Source organism: Rhinopithecus bieti, unplaced genomic scaffold (genome assembly GCF_001698545.2).
Source record: "Rhinopithecus bieti isolate Rb0 unplaced genomic scaffold, ASM169854v2 scaffold_654, whole genome shotgun sequence".
Lineage (NCBI taxonomy): Eukaryota > Metazoa > Chordata > Mammalia > Primates > Cercopithecidae > Rhinopithecus > Rhinopithecus bieti.
In genome coordinates this window covers 300,600-316,954 of record NW_016803105.1, presented here as the reverse complement: position 1 = coordinate 316,954, position 16,355 = coordinate 300,600, and the positions used below count along the sequence as shown (strand labels likewise).

At 37.1% G+C, this 16,355-nt stretch overlaps 1 long non-coding RNA gene across 1 annotated transcript in view; it reads right to left on the bottom strand.

Annotated features, from left to right (window-relative positions):
- Positions 1–3,805: 3,805 nt before the first annotated feature.
- The window catches only part of LOC108543629 (uncharacterized), a 39,452-nt gene continuing 26,902 nt past the window's right edge, over positions 3,806–16,355 (bottom strand). Inside the window, exon 3 of the long non-coding RNA XR_001889635.1 lies at positions 3,806–3,881. This is a non-coding gene — a long non-coding RNA (uncharacterized LOC108543629). The remainder of the gene's footprint in view (positions 3,882–16,355) is intronic.

Genomic DNA, 16,355 nt, shown 5'->3' with positions numbered 1-16,355 from the left:
AAGAAAAGAAAAATCACAGGCCAATATCACTAATGAAAATAGATGTAAACATCTATTAAAGTATTAAGTAAATTAAATTATGCAGTACAGAAATAGAGAAATACGTCATGATCAAGTACAGTTCTTCCCAGAGATGCAGAGTTAGTTCAATTTTTAAAAAATCAGTCAATGTAATTCTCACCATATTAACAACCCCAAAAGAAAAGATGAAGTAAAATATTTGACAAAGTTTACTCCTATTAATGATAAAAACTCTTACTAACTAGGAATAAAATGGCACTCTTCAAGCTAATGGTGTACATATATACAAATCCTACTGCTAACATACTAAATAGTAAGAGACTGAATTTTTTCTCCCCGTGTTCAGAAACAAGGCAAGGATATATGTTCTTACCATTTCCATTTAACATTGTATTTAAGTTCCTGGCCAATACAATAAGGAAAGACAAACAATTATATAGAGTTAAGTGGAAGAAGAAACACACCTTTATTCACAAATAACATGATTGTCTATATAAAAAAATCCAAACAAATCTAATAAGAACAGCATGGTACACCATGGCACAAAAGCAGACACATAAATCGATGGAACAAGACAGAGAACCCAGAAATAAAGTCACACAGATATACAACCATCTGATCTTTGACAAAGTCAATAAAAACAAGCAATGAAGAAAGGACTCCTTATTCAATAAATGGTGCTAGGATAACTAGCTAGCCATATGCATGAGAATGAAACTAGACCCCTACATTTCAACATAAACAAAAAATAACCCAAGACTGATTAAACACCTACATTTCATACCTCAAATTATAAAATTCTTAGAAGAAAACCTAGGAAATACCACCTGTACATCAGCCTTGGCAAATAATTTATGACTAAGTCCTTAAAAGTAATTGCAATGAAACAAAAATAAACAAATGAGACCTAATTAAACTAAAGAGCTTTTGCACAGCAAAAGAAACTATCAACAAAGTAAACAGACAACCTACAGAATGAGAGAAGATATTTGCAAACTATGCATCTGATAAAGGTCTATACTGGGTATATACCCAAAGGATTATAAATCATGCTGCTATAAAGACACATGCACACGTATGTTTATAGTGGCACTATTCACAATAGCAAAGACTTGGAACCAACCCAAATGTCCATCAATAATAGACTTGATTAAGAAAATGTGGCACACATAAACCATGGAATACTATGCAGCCATAAAAAAGGATGAGTTCATGCCCTTTGTAGGGACATGGATGAAGCTAGAAACCATCATTCTGAGCAAACTATCACAAGGACAGAAAACGAAACACCGCATTGTTCTCACTCATAGGTGGGAATTGAACAATGAGAACACTTGGACACGGGACAGAGAATATTACACACCAAGGCCTGTCGTGGAATGGGGGGTTGGGGGAGGGATAACATTAGGAGAAATACCTAATGTAAATGATGAGTTAATGGGTGCAGCAAACCAGCATGGCACATGTATACATATGTAACAAACCTGCACGTTGTGCACATGTACCCTAGAACTTAAAGTATAATTTAAAAAAAAAAGAAAAAAGAAATATCACTTTTCTATGGAGGATTTTCCTGGTCTTCCAGCCTGGATTAGTTCCTCTATTATATGCTCTTACAGGACCTAAATTTCTCATTAGTTACATATACCTACAGTTCAATCTTATATGGATTCTTTATTTATTATATTACTATTTGTTTAATATCTATAAATTTTGTTATGTTAACTTAATAGAAGGGACGATGCATCTTTATTCTGATTCCCAGCACTCAATAGATACTATAGTTTGGTTTGTTTGACCTCTCCAATCTTATACTGAAATTTGATCCCCAATGTTGGAGGTGAGGCCTAATGGGGAAGTGATTGGGTCACAGGGGTTTGAATAGCTTTGTGTTGTCTTTGTAGTAATGGATGAGTTCTTGCTTTATTAGTTCCTGCGAGAGCTAGTTGTTCAAAAGAGCCTCGTACCTCCCTCCTCTGTCTCTTGCTTGCTCTCTCTTGCCATGTGATTTCTGCACACACCAGCTCCCCTTCACTTTCTGCCATGAGTGGAAGCAGCCTGAGGCTCTCATCAGAAGCAGGTGCTAGTGCCATGCTTCTTGCACAGCCCGCAGAACCATGAGCCAAATAAACCTCTTTTCTTTATAAATTACCCTGTATTCTTTTTTTTTTTTTTTTTTTTTTTTTTTTTTTTTTGAGATGGAGTCTCGCTCCGTCGCCCAGGCTGGAGTGCAGTGGCCGGATCTCAGCTCACTGCAAGCTCCGCCTCCCAGGTTTACGCCATTCTCCTGCCTCAGCCTCCCGAGTAGCTGGGACTACAGGCACCCGCCACCTCGCCCGGCTAGTTTTTTGTATTTTTTAGTAGAGACGGGGTTTCACCATGTTAGCCAGGATGGTCTGGATCTCCTGACCTCGTGATCCGCCCGTCTCGGCCTCCCAAAGTGCTGGGATTACAGGCTTGAGCCACCGCGCCCGGCCCCTGTATTCTTTTATAGCAACACAAATAAATTGACAATAGATTTCCCATAAATATGTATTGATCAAAATAAATATCTTTATGCAACTGAAGTTTATAACTGAGTTTTAGAAAAGCCTGATGTAACTCAGAACACGGATTGGCAAACTGTAACCTATGGGCCACCTCCCTACCACCTGTTTTTGTAAATAACGTTTTGTGAGAACACAGCCATACCTATTCATTTACATATTGCTTATGGCTGCTTTCTTGGTGCAATGACAAACTTGAGAAGTTACAACAGACACTGTATGACTCACAACGTCTAAAGTATTTACTCTCTGGCTCTTTATAGAAAGTATGCAGAACATTGATTTAGAATTTAAATATTTTACATAAACCATAGGTTATATAGACATAATAGACAACTTGAGGGTCAAACTACTTCCTGCCCGGGGCCCTTCCTCATTTTATTTTCTCTGCCAGCAAACTCCCACTTATCCTTCACATTTACTTTATATGTCATTTCTCCATGATCCCTCAATCTAGGTTAGGTTCCTCTCCAACTCCCTCATTGTATGATCCCACAATATCTTATACTTTACCTTTAAAGATCCTTTAAAGAACTTTATCTTTAAAGATAGCTCTATTTAGGTATATAGTCAAAGTGTTATTTTTAGTTTGATGTGTCTAACATTTCATAATTGTAAGCTTCCTGAGAGCAAGGATCCACGTTTTGTTTTGCTAACCATTAAAATCCCCATATTTGGAATAACAGACTTGTATACTTGGAAGATACTTGACTCTTAGTAGGTGCTCAATAAAAATGTGTTAAATGACCCTGAGACTTGGCGTGTCATTATATACATAACTTGTAGCTGAAGTTTGTTAGGATTTTAGGGGTCCAACAAACAACAACTACCCACCACCCCCACCGCCACCATGGCACCATGGAAACTGATCAATAGTTAGAAGTCAGATACAGAGATCAATATATGAGGTTTGTCACTAGTAAACTATATATTGCAAGATATACCTTTAGCTCTGCTTGCTTTTTAAGAAACAAACTCTAGTTTTTCAACATTTATTTTACTTCTAGCAAGCCACATAAGGCAATTTTGCATGCTTTGTTTCCTTTCTAGAGTTATTTTTCATTTTAATGGTATCCTTTAACATATGCATGTGTTCAAACACTGCTTACTGCTTATCTCACATATCAACATTTTCTTTCAAGTGTTTGTCTCAAAAGAATTTAAAAGAATAGCCACTCTGTAAAGTTAGAAAGGAGTAATACCATTAATATGCTTCTCTTCTTTAATACTTTTTTTTCCCCGTGGATCACACCAGATGGCAAATAACAAGAAATCAAACAGCATCCTCTTGAGATGGGAACTTTCTTAGTGGAACTGGAATTATGCAAATAAGACAGAGAAATGGCACAATTAGTTTAGATGTGAGAGAAGCAAGGGATGACAAGGACATAACATTTATATTTTCTAGTAATCTAGAAGACCACGTTATCTATTATATAAAAATTAAATTTAAGAATGATAAAGGATGATAATCTAATAGTTTAATTTTAAGAAATAATCTGAGGATTATTTTCTCTTAGAGAGTTTATGCTATGTACATTTATATCATGTAGTTTTAAAAATTATTTTAAAATTTGTTAATGCATACACATAATTTCTTTTGATTAATTTTTTGAATTTTCATTTGAAATTTTTTTTTTTTTGAGATGGAGTCTCGCTCTGTTGCCCAGGCTAGAGTGCAGTGATCCTGTGGCGTGATCTCGGGTCACTGCAACCTCCGCCTCCTGGGTTCACGCCATTCTCCTGCCTCAGCCTCCCGAGTAGCCGAGACTACAGGCGCCCACCACCATGCCCGGCTAATTTTTTGTATTTTTACTAGAGACGGGGTTTCACCATGTTAGCCAGGATGGTCTCGATCTCCTGACCTTGTGATCCGCCGGCCTTGGCCTCCCAGAGTGCTGGGATTACAGGCGTGAGCCACCGCGCCTGGCCGAAATTTTTTTTTAAAGATGCAACTTGAAAAGTCTTGCTCCTATCCCTGTCAGCATTTATCTCATTTTCCTGCCTCCCACTGGGGTAATTTTTTAATTAACTTTCTGCATGTCTTTCCCAACTTTCTTTATGCAAATAAAAGCAAAAATGAATATATGTTCTTATATTTCTCCTCTTCTTATAAACAAATGCAACATGCTATACACATTGCTTGGCATCTTGACTTTATTATTTAATACTCTATCTTGTACATCTTTCCATTTTAGAACTAAAAGCCATCTTCGATCTTTATTAAAAACAATTTTTGAAGAAACTATTTCATTGTATAGATGTATTATAATTTTTTTTACCAGCCCTCTATAATGTGCACTTTGATTGTTTCCAGTCTTTTGTTATTAAAAATAATGAAACTAATAACTTTATAAATTTGTCATTTTTTATATGTACAGGTATAGTTGTAGGAAAGTTTCTCCAAAGTGGGATTGTGAGGCTGGACACCATGGCTCACATCTGTAATCCCAGCACTTTGAGAGGCTGAAGCAGGAGGATCACTTGAGCTCAGGAGTTCAAGACCAATCTGAGCTAGCGAACGTGGCAAAACCCTGCCTCTACTAAAAATACAAAAAAATTAGCTGGGTATGGTGGCACGAGCCTGTAGTCTCAGCTTGTTGGGGGACTGAAGTGGGAGGATCACTTTAGTCTGGGAGGTTGAGCTCGCAGTGAGCCATCTTCACTCCATTTCACTCCAGCCCAGGTGAGTGGGAAAGAGAAAAAACAAAGTGGGATTGTGGGTTCAACAGACATTTGTAAATCTTATACATAGTTGCCAAATTGCGGTACATAGGGGATTTAAAAAGTCCCACTCTCACTAACAATCTAAAAGATGTCATTTTCCCACAGCCTGAACCACAGTACAGTCACATTTTGGATTCTGATTATATGACAATTAAAAAAGGGGGAAGGGGAAAAGGTATTCTGAATTACCTTAAACTTCATTTCTTTTATTATAAATGAGATTAAGCATTTTTTCATGTATTTACAAGCCATTTTTTACCTTTCCTTAAAATTTTTCTATTATATATGATATTAGATATTATATAAGAATATCTAAAATATTCTTTGACCTTTTTTCTGGGTTGTTGATCTTTTTAAAATCAATTTTATTCATTCTTTTAATAAATATTTTGAGAGCTTACTGTGGCCAGGAACTGTCCCAAGCACTTGGGATATATTTAAAAACAAAATACATACCAGGCTTACAGTTTAAACAGAAAATGAATAATAGACACAATTTTACAAGTAAATGACTTGGTTTGTGAGACAGTGATGAGTGCTATGGAGAAAGTCACAAAGACCTGAAGAAGGTGAAGGAGTGAGCCACACAAATCACTGGGGCAGAGCATCTGAGACCATGTAAAACCTGACATGATGACCCTAAGGAGGGCATGACCAGAGTGGTAGCAGGGAAGGGGTGAAAAATGGCTGGATTCCAGATATATTTTAAAAGTAGAGCAAACAATGTGCAAGAAAGAAGGAAGAGAGCCAAGGATGACTGCGGAGTTTTTGGCCAGAGTAACTGAAAGAATGGGGTTGCCTCCAACAGTAATGGGGAGTGGGTTTGGGGTTGGCATTGGGAGCTCAGTTGAAGGTATGTCAATATTTGGATGTCTCTTAGACCCCGAGATGTCAGTTGTATGTCTGAATCTGGAGTTAAGGAGAGAGATCAGGCCTTGATAAATAAATTCAGGAGTTGTTTGCCTTTTGATGACATTTAAAGGTGTGACAATAGATAAGATAACCAAGGAACTGAGTGCAGAAAGAAGAAAGAAGGTGTCCACATCAAGTCCTGCAGTGAGCTGACATTGAGAGGTCACTAGGTGAGAAAGGAAGAGCAAAGTAGCCTGAGAATGAGAGACCGGAGAGGTAGAGGAAAACCAAAATAGTTTGAAGTTTGGTATTCTAGACGTCATGTGCAAATATTTTTTCAAGAAAGAGGAAATGAACTCCTGCATCAATTGTTGAAAAGTAAAAGCAAATTGACCACTGGCTAAAATTGACCACTGGGTTGAGCAATGTGGGAGTCTTGACAAAAAGCAGTTTCAGTTGAGTGGTAGAAGGAGAGACACTAGATAGGATTTAAGAGAGAAAAAGAAGATATCAGAGACAATTCAGGGAGTTTCACTGCAAAGGAAAGCAGTAAAAGGGGCAGTAACTGGTGAGGGAAATGACAGCAAGAGATGTGTCTTTAAGATGGGGAAAAAGGGAGCATATTGGTCTGCTGGATGGAATGATCAGGAAGAAAGAAAAAGTGGCACTGAGGGAGACAGCTTCTAGAAGGTTTTATATATTTGAGAGTTTATCTTTTGTGAAACAAGTTGCAAAATTAATTTGTGGTTTGTCACTCATCTTTTGACTTTGTTTAATGTGTAGTTTTTGCCTTAGAGAAGTTTTAAATTTAAAGTTGAATGTGTCAATCTTTTCTTGTGTGCTTTTGAATTTTAGCTCTTAGTTTATTTAAAAGGCCTTCCACACTCTACAGCAGAGGTTTGTGAAACAGGGCTAAGGACCAAATCTAGTCTCTCACCTGTTTTTGCAAATAAAGTTTTATTGGAACACAGCCACACTCATGTGTTATGGTTGCTTTTGCACTACAATGGCATAATTGAGTAGTTGTGACTTTAAAATTGTGGTAAATACATACTACATAAAGTTTTCAGTATAACAATGAAAGATGAGAAAATACTATATTTTGGGTGGAACTATGTATAACCACTAAATACAATAGTAGACAACATTTCTTATTTAATACTATATATTTTAGAGCAGTTATGTTGTGGGGAAAGATGTCTGGAGAGGGTGGTAGTCCACAAATCTAAAATATTTACAACATTTGACACTTTATGAAAAATATTTGCCAATCCCTGCTCTATGGTAAAACGTAAATTTGTTCATGTTTTTTTCTTGTGCTTTTATTTTATGTTTGATTTATTTTTTCTTTCCTTTTTCCTTTGCTTTCTTTCTTTCTTTTTTTTCTTTTACATAAAAACTTAGATTCTGTCTTGATATGGTGAATAAATTAAAGTTTCAAGGTTTTTTTCTCTATATTGGCAATTAGTTTTCTCAATGCTATTTATTGAGAAGTCTATAATTCCTCCGTCCCCCACCCCTGCCTGCCCACTACCGCCAGCTTTGGGATGCCGCCTTTAGCATATACAGTAATAAATTCCTATGTGTGTTGATTTCTGGATTTTCTGTTTTATTCCATTGGTCTTTCTGCCTATACAGGTATAAGAACCACACTGCTTTAGTAATATGGGTTAATATGTAGTTAAGGCTTGTTCCACATCTGCCATCACTGCTCTCTTTCTTTTTTTTTTTCTGTGTTTTTGATTTTCTAGTAATTTTCATTAGGCTGAATATATTTTTGATATTTCATCATCTTATTTTATGTTACTTTTTTGGTTTGTTTTTAGTAGTCTTGTGTTTCCTTTGTTTTCTATCCTTTAAGATCTACGATCTTTTTTTATTTCTTATTTTGGCAATTGGAAAACATATAATCTGTTTTATTTCCTCTAGTGTTTCTCTTAACAAATTTGAGTAATTTGAACTGAACAATGGTTGTTATTTTGTCTGCCCACCTAGGTGCTACTCCTGCCTTCTTTTTTTTTTTTTTTTTTTGAGACAGAGTCTCACTCTGTTGCCCAGGCTGGAGTGCTTGGCTTGGCCAACTGCAACCTCAGCCTCCTGAGTAGCTGGGATTACAGGCACCCACAACCAAGCTAAGCTAATTTTTATATTTTTAGTAGAGATGGGGTTTCACCATGTTGGCCAGGCTGGTCTCGAACTCCTGACCTCAAGTGATCCACCCAGCTCAGCCTCCCAAAGTGCTGGGATTACAGGTGTGGGCTACTGTACCTGGCCCCTGCCTTCTTCTTTGTTAATAGATCCCTGATATCTGTATTTCCAGCCAAGGGACTGAATTATGGTAACTCTCTCACCTTTGCCAACGATTGGCTTACGGATGAATTTCTGACCTGTTTCTGGCCATTGAAATATAAGGATAAGTCAGCTGGGGGCTTCTCTCTGTCAAGGAAGAGGCATGTCCTTTGCCATAGTTCCCTCTCTTCCTACTTTGGAGATGATACTTAGGAGGTATCATCCTACTTTGGAGATGATCACTTAGGAGGTGATGCTCAGAGCTGTGGTAGCCATCCTGTGGTTATGAGGAGCAAGATTGTAGAGGACTACGTGCTCACAAACGAGACGTTCCCAATAAGTCCTGCTCTTGCTAACGAAGCAGGGCGTTCCGATAAGTCCTGTTCTTGCAAATGAAGCAGGGCGTTCCTTCCCTGCAAACAGGGAGGACAAAGGAGCCAGTTGCAAACAGCAGACCCTGGGGTTTGTTTATGTGTAAACATCTTGAAAATCCAGAAAGTCAGGGAAAGGTCAGAAAAACAACAATGTGTCTTGTGACTTGGTAACATTCCACAAACGACTGTATAAAATAAAGCAGAGTGTGTCCTTCGGGGCGGCCGCCATGTTTGTCTTGTCTTGTGTTGTCTTGTGTGTTCATTCCTTTGTTTAGGAAACATGTGGACCCCAACACAAGATTGAAAGTACACTGTGGCTGGCAGAATGCAAAGACCAAAAGGGCTTAGGTGCCTGACAAAATCTGAGCTGCCAAACCAGTCTTGGGACTTACAACCTTTAGATGTCTCATTAAGTAATAAATGACCACATGGTTTAAACCACTGGTAGCTGGGTTTTCTGCTACTTGCAGCCAAAAGCATTCCTAATTAACAAGCTACTTCTCGTTCTTGACTTTTTTCCTCTATTACTTTTGTTATTTTTTAAATTTTCAAGTTATTTATTTTTTAATAAAAGAAATCTCTACTCAGGCCTTACTTTTACCTTTCTGTTTATAACAGATTTTCCTTTGTTTTCTTACCATGCTATCTGGGCTCCCATTGACTCCTTATCTCAAAGATAAGAGCTAACTTAGGCCTTCCGTATTCAAGAGTCGTGTTACATTTGCTTTTCTGTTGTCTGAGATGGTGGCAAGGATGGGACTGAATGAGGTCTGGTAGGAAGTGTGGAACCAGGGTTATAGGTATCACAGTTGGGGAATTTTGACTCTGCTTTTCTATAAGTTAGTTAAAATCCTGTACTGAGGTTTACTCTGCAGAGTTGAAGCTATTTCTGATCCTGTGATAAAAGCCGGTGGCTTTCAGGTTGTTCACCAGGTCCCAGGTTAACTCAGAGCCTTTTCTTTTCTCAAATACAAGCTGCCTTCAGTGATTCTTTTCCTCTCTCCTCTCCCTGCTTGCTTCTCCTGCTCCCTTCTGAGATTTAGGTAGGAAAGTTATGAAAAAAAATGTGGACAAATAAATCGTTCATCCCTATTGTCCCTTTTCTGCTTGCATATTGTGTTTCATTTTCCCAGCTAGTGAAACAAACCAATCCCAATTCTTAGTAGTTCTTCCTATCTCTAATAAATGAATATCTACTTTTCCCTCTTGGTATAGAGAGGCAATCATTTAAAGGGATTCTGAATCTTTTCTTTTGAGCTTCTTCTCCAACTACCATTCCTCACAGTTAGCCTACTTCCTTCCAAATTAAAGGGTATCAGTGAGCTTTTTCAGTCATTGTTTCTTCATATTTTTGTCCATTGTACTGCTTCCTGAGGAGTCCAACATAAGCTACAGTCAATTGCCAGAATCTTCTTTCTGTTGGTGATATTTTTAAACCCTTATAGTATGATGGTACTCCTTCCTTAGTTTGAAAGCTCCTAACATTTTTCCCCCTTTGGCTATCCTTACTTATTTTTTGCATTTTGTTAGATTTAGAAGCAGGGAAATTTCTTGATTCTGTATTTTCTTTCCCAGAGAACCTGTGAAATTGAAAGAGTTTATTGATAGTACTGCTTCTATTGCTATGTATTTTTAGCAGTATCTAGAAGTACACGTACAAGAGAACTGTGGCAATTACCAAGATTATTTGGACCAAAATTACCTCAAAATCTACCTGATACATCCATATAATTGCAGGAAAAAATATATTTTTTAGATTTGAATGTATTCTGATAATAGCTGCAATTCTTTCCTCCACTTTGCATGTGCAGGCACAAACTGAAGATTCTAAAATAACACCCATCGTGCTGAGATGAGACTGGCTTTGTGTTATTCTGACCAGTTACAGTTTGTCTTCTATTATTATTAGCACATGTCCCATACTTCTAGTTTTACCAACCCATACAACAGCAGAATCCTTATTTTACTGAGAATAAAACATTAAAGGTGACTGTGGGAATGACAAGTTCATTTTGCCACATTGAAGGCAGACTTTCTAGGAAGATGTTGACTTCCTGTTGTGTAGATGACACAAATGCTACAGAAAGCAACCTGCACCACAGGTGATAGCACTGACGAGCCTGTAGGCTTACTAAAGAGTCTTGTATTCTCTTCTGGCAAGTTGGATTTGAAGAAGGGTCAGGCTCTGATATAAGGATGTATCATTTCAATTTTAAAGACTGGTGTGGATAGTGTGGACTGGATGTCCTTCAAGATCTGCTGAAAGGCCCTTCTAGACTCCTAGGACTCCAGACACCATCACTTTCCCAACCTCACTTGCTGATAGAATTCAGATGTGATTTAGATCAGATCCAGTTGCTAGGGACTTTGATTCAAAATTGAATTATAACACTAATGAAATGTCCCATTTTCTCCATGTATACTATTAAGCATTAAAAAAAAGTTTTTAACAACTCTGAGTTATGAAGGGCGTAAGTTATATAAGGAGAGAAACAGGCTGTGGGCATCCTTTTCCTAGACCAAACTGAGGCAGAGGCAGTGTGGCCTGGAGCTGGTGGCCCTGGTGGAAGGTTCCATATTCTGCGACTTCCTGACTGAGGCAGAGCGGCAGTGTTCTTGGCAGCTGGTTCTGTGGTGAGGTTTCCGGAGTTGTTTCTGGAAGCTCAACCTAAAGCCTGTGTCTTTGCCACCCACTCCTACAGACTCTACCCTTTAATAAGTCTCTTCCTGCTTCAAGTAACTAGAATAGGTTCTGAGGCCTCTTTCTGCTTCAAGTAACTAGAATAGATTCTGAGGCCTGAAACTAAGATCTCCGAGCAACAACAGGACCATGGGAGAAACACTGTTAGGTTAGTTCTCTTGAGTCTCAGAGATGGAAAACACAGGCCTGTATGAGGCATTACCCCTCATCCAACTGCTTTCAGGGGCCCATTTTAACTGCTGTAGCAAGGAAAATGGTCCTGTGGAGATCTAAGGCATTATTCTCAGAGATGTGTGCTGTTGGAAGGACAGCTGGCACCTGGAAGCATGAAGGAGTGTGCAGAGTCCAAGAACTCCCACTAAATCTTCCTTCTCCAAGGCTGCTCACTTCACAGCAAGAGTGTCATGACAGTTAGGATGGCTTGGCTGGGAGTAATAGAAAACTCTCTCCCCACATAAGAAGCCCAAAGATAGGGCATCTCTATCATAAGTTAATTCAGCTGTGCAATTATGTCATCACGGCAGAGGTTCTCTCCACCGTTCTGCTCTGTCATCAAGACATGATGGCTTTGACTCGGAGATTAGCTCCCTGAGGGATTGTTAAATGTTTGTCCCTAGATTTGGTTTCATTCAGACACACCAACATCTGTTTGAAGAAAGGTCTGCATTTTTTATTGATACATAATAGTTACACAGACTTTGGGGGTACATGTGATATTCTGATACCTGTATATGATGTACAGTGGTAAAATCTGAGTAATTTGGATATCCATCACCTCAAATACATATCTTTTCCCTGTGTTAGAAACATTACAAATCTTCTCCTCTAGCCATTTTGATGTATACAATAAATTATTAACTATAGTTTCCCTCCCTACTATTGAATACTAGAACTAACTCCTTCTAACTGTATTTTTGTACCAAAATGTGCATTTTTCTGTGTGATTATTCTTTTCTTTTTTTTTTTAACATATGCTAGAATTTTGTGTGGATGCTCTTAGCGTCCACTTCCTCCTGCCTTCCTGGTTTTGAGCTTTTGCCTAACCCGTTCTCTAACAAGGGGAATGGGAGCGCAGGAGTTGAATTCAATCAGGCAGAATTTACCCTGGATTGCGAGATGGATTCGCTTCTCCCTGAGAGTAAACCCAAATAAAAAGATTTGCTGTGACAGCAAAGAAGAACAGGAGGATGGCTGTTAGGCAACCAACAGGGTCACTTCCCAGGATATAGTTTGTGTGGGTTTCATTTTGTGTTTTAAACTTAATATTTTTTCCTTTTCTTTTTTTTTTTTTTTTTAGTGAAAAGGAACATTCTCATAAATAGAAACAAGGTAACCAGTATAAAAGTCTTTAAGAAAAAAAAAAAAAAAAAAACAGTAAAAAAAGCTTAAAATAAAAAAAAAAAAAAAAGACTCTACCCACCTTTATGCCATAACTTACACAAAAATTATGAAATGTAATTAAGAGAAAATTTTAAAATTCTAAGCAAAGGAAGGGAAATAACATATTTATGGATTGAAAGTACTGATATTGAAAAGATTCTACCCAAATTGATTATAGATTCAACACAATGCCAGTTAAGACCCAGTAAAGTTTTTCTAAGAAGTCAACAATTTGTTTCTAGTATTTGTGTGAAAATGCAAAGGGCATAATATCCAAGATAATCTTAAGAAGAAAAAAACTGGAGGCTATACATACAGGACATCGTGGCTTATTATAAAGTTCCAGTCATTAAGACAGTGTAGAGTGGATAGTAGGAAATATAAAAACATATCCATTCATATCCAATGACTCAAATATGACTTAGTTTCTGTATAGAGGGGGGAAGAATGGTCTTTAAAAATAAATGATACTGATTCAATTGGATATCTGTATAGAAGGTGTAAGTAGTATTTTTCTCCATTTGCTTAGAACTTCTAAATTTTATTTTAACCATATTTCATATTTTTTGTATATGCTTTTTTCCAGATTAATAAAATTCTTTTCTATTTCTAATTTGCTAAGACATTTTATCACAAATAGATTTTGAAATCCTTTTGTAGTTCATAAGTGTGATGATTGGGTTTTTTCACGCTCAGGTGTGAGATATGCCTTCCTTAAATGTTCTTACATCATCAGCACATTACCCATCTGACAAGAAAAAAAATAGATTTTTGACTCACATCAAATACTTTTTTGCATCTATTGACACAATCATGTGATTTTTCTATTTCACTTTGTTAATGTGTCTAATTACATTGCTTTGTTCTCAGACTTTAACACTCTAGCATTCCTAGAATAAAAGTCACGTAGTCATGATGTAGTAACCATTTTATATATCACTGGATTTAATTTACTGTTTTTACAAAAATTCTTATATATATTTCATGAAGGAACTTGGCAAGTAATTTCCTTTTGAGTAATGTTCTTTTCAGAATTTAATATCAAAGTTTTGCTGGCATCATAAAATATGTTGGGAAGCGTTTCTTCTTTTTCTTTTATCTTGAATTTCAGGAAGAATCCGTTAGTGAAGTCATCTGGGCTGAGGAAATTGTTTGTGGAAAAGTGTTAATTTATAGGTTCAATTACTTTACTAGATAAGGAGCAATTTAAGTTTTGGATTTCTGTTCATCAATTTTGGTGAAGTCTATTTTTATAAGAACTTTCTTATTTTCCCTACATTTCCAAATTTATTGGCATAAAGTAGTTCCTCATATCTTTTTTTTTTTTTTGAGATGGGGTCTGGCTCTGTTGCCCAGGCTGGAGTTCAGTGGTGTGATTTCAGCTCCATGTAACCTCCATCTCCTGGGCTCAAGCAATCCTCCCACCTCAGCCTCCTGAGTAGCTAATACCACAGGCACACACCACTGCATCCAGCTATTTTTTTTTTTTTTTTTTTTTTGTAGTTTTAGTAGAGGCGAGGTTTCACCATGTTGCCTAGGCTGATCTCAAACTCCTGAGCTCAAGCAATCATCCTGCCTCAGCCTCCCAAACTGCTGGGATTACAGGTGTGAGCCACTGCACCTAGCCTCACTCTTATTTTTTAATATCTTTATTGTCTGTAGTGATGTACACCTTTTCATTCTGATATTGATAATTTGTGACTAGTCTCTTTTTTATCTGTCCTTGTAGATTTCCATTAATCTTACTAATCTTTTCAAATGATAAACTTTTAGCTTTTTATATTTCTCTATTTCTTGCTCATTTTCTATTCATTAATTTCTTCTCATTTTTTAAATTGACTTTCATCTACTTTGAGTTTAAATTGCTGTTCTTTTTCTAATTTCTTGATAATACTTAGCTAATTGCCATTTCAACTTTTCTTCTTTCTAAAATATGCATTTGCTGCATAAATCCCCTCCCCAAATGCAACTTTAGCTACATCCCATGAGTTTGAGTTTTAATATATTGAATTTTCATTATTAGTCAAGTGAAAATATTTTCTAATTTTCATTGGAATTTCTCATTTAACCCATGCACTATCATTATTACTGTATAATTTCCAAATAGTATTTTCTAGTTTTTTTTTAAGTTTAATTGTATCATGATCATAAAACATACTGTGTATGATTTCAGTCCTTTGAGATTTTCTGAAAGTTGCTTTATGGTCCAACACAATATCAGTGTTAGTAAATGGTCCACATGCACTTAGGAAGAATATGTATTCAATTGTTAATTGTGTTGCTCAAATCTACATACATAGTTCCTTTTTTCCCCCCTACCTGTTCTATTAGGTATTCAGAGAAGTGTCTTATCAACTTGCATTTTGGTAATAGATTTGTTTTTTGGTAATAGATTTGATTTTGGTAATAGATTTATTTCCTTTTTTCTGTTTCCATCAATTTTTGCTTTTATATATTTTAAAGCCATAATATCAAGTGCATGTATTTTTAAGTTATTGTATCTTGTTGGTGGATTAGCCATTTTATATATAAGAAACACCCCCTTACTCTCTAGTGACGCTTCTTGCCTTAGATTCTACTTTGTATATTGATGTAATTATACTAGTTTTAGGGGGCTAATGTTTGCATGGTGTATTAAGCTGGTGTCCCTGAGAAGCAGACTTTGAGTACGGAAGGTAAGAAGTAAACCTAAGAACACTGGTAATGTCGCCTGGGTAGACACGGAAGGGAAGGAAGCTGACACTGGATGCACTAGTGAGCTGTTGGCTGTGGACAGCTAGGGCTCGCTTCCCCTCTTGGACTCCTCTAGGCTCCTCAGTGGCTTTGCTGGCAGACTGCATGGAAACACCTTGGAATGTCTCCACCTGAAGGTGAGCAAGCTGGAGTATTTACTGCCAGCTCACATCCTCACTAGACAAGGGCTGCTCCTGAGGGCATCAGCTCCTCAGAATTTCTACTCCGTCCCATTTCCCACCAGCCTGTATTCCCCATCAGCCTGCTTCCAGGGTTAAAGAATGTCCTCAGGCAAGACCCAGTGCTACATGCCACTGAAAGACATCTGGAAAGTCATGGCGATTGCCAAGGGCATTCACAGTGTCTTCTACTCATGGAATCTATTTCCCCGTTCTTTCACTTTCAAACTTTTTGTGTCCTTATATTAAAAATGTGTCTCTCATAAGCAGCCTACAACTGTTTCACCTCCACCCAGAGTGACCATCTTTGTCTTTAAATTTAGCCAATTAGTCCATTTACATGTAATGTGATTACTAACGAATTTGGTTTTATAATTATCATGTTCCGTTTGTTTTCTATTTGTCATCATGTTTTATGTTCATTTTTTAAAATTTCTTGCCTTTGTTTGGATAATTCAATTTTAAAATTATGTTATTCTCTTCTTCTGCTGTTACTATATTCTTTTCCTATTGTTTTGGTTTTTTCCCTAGAGATTCTTTACTAAACACAGTC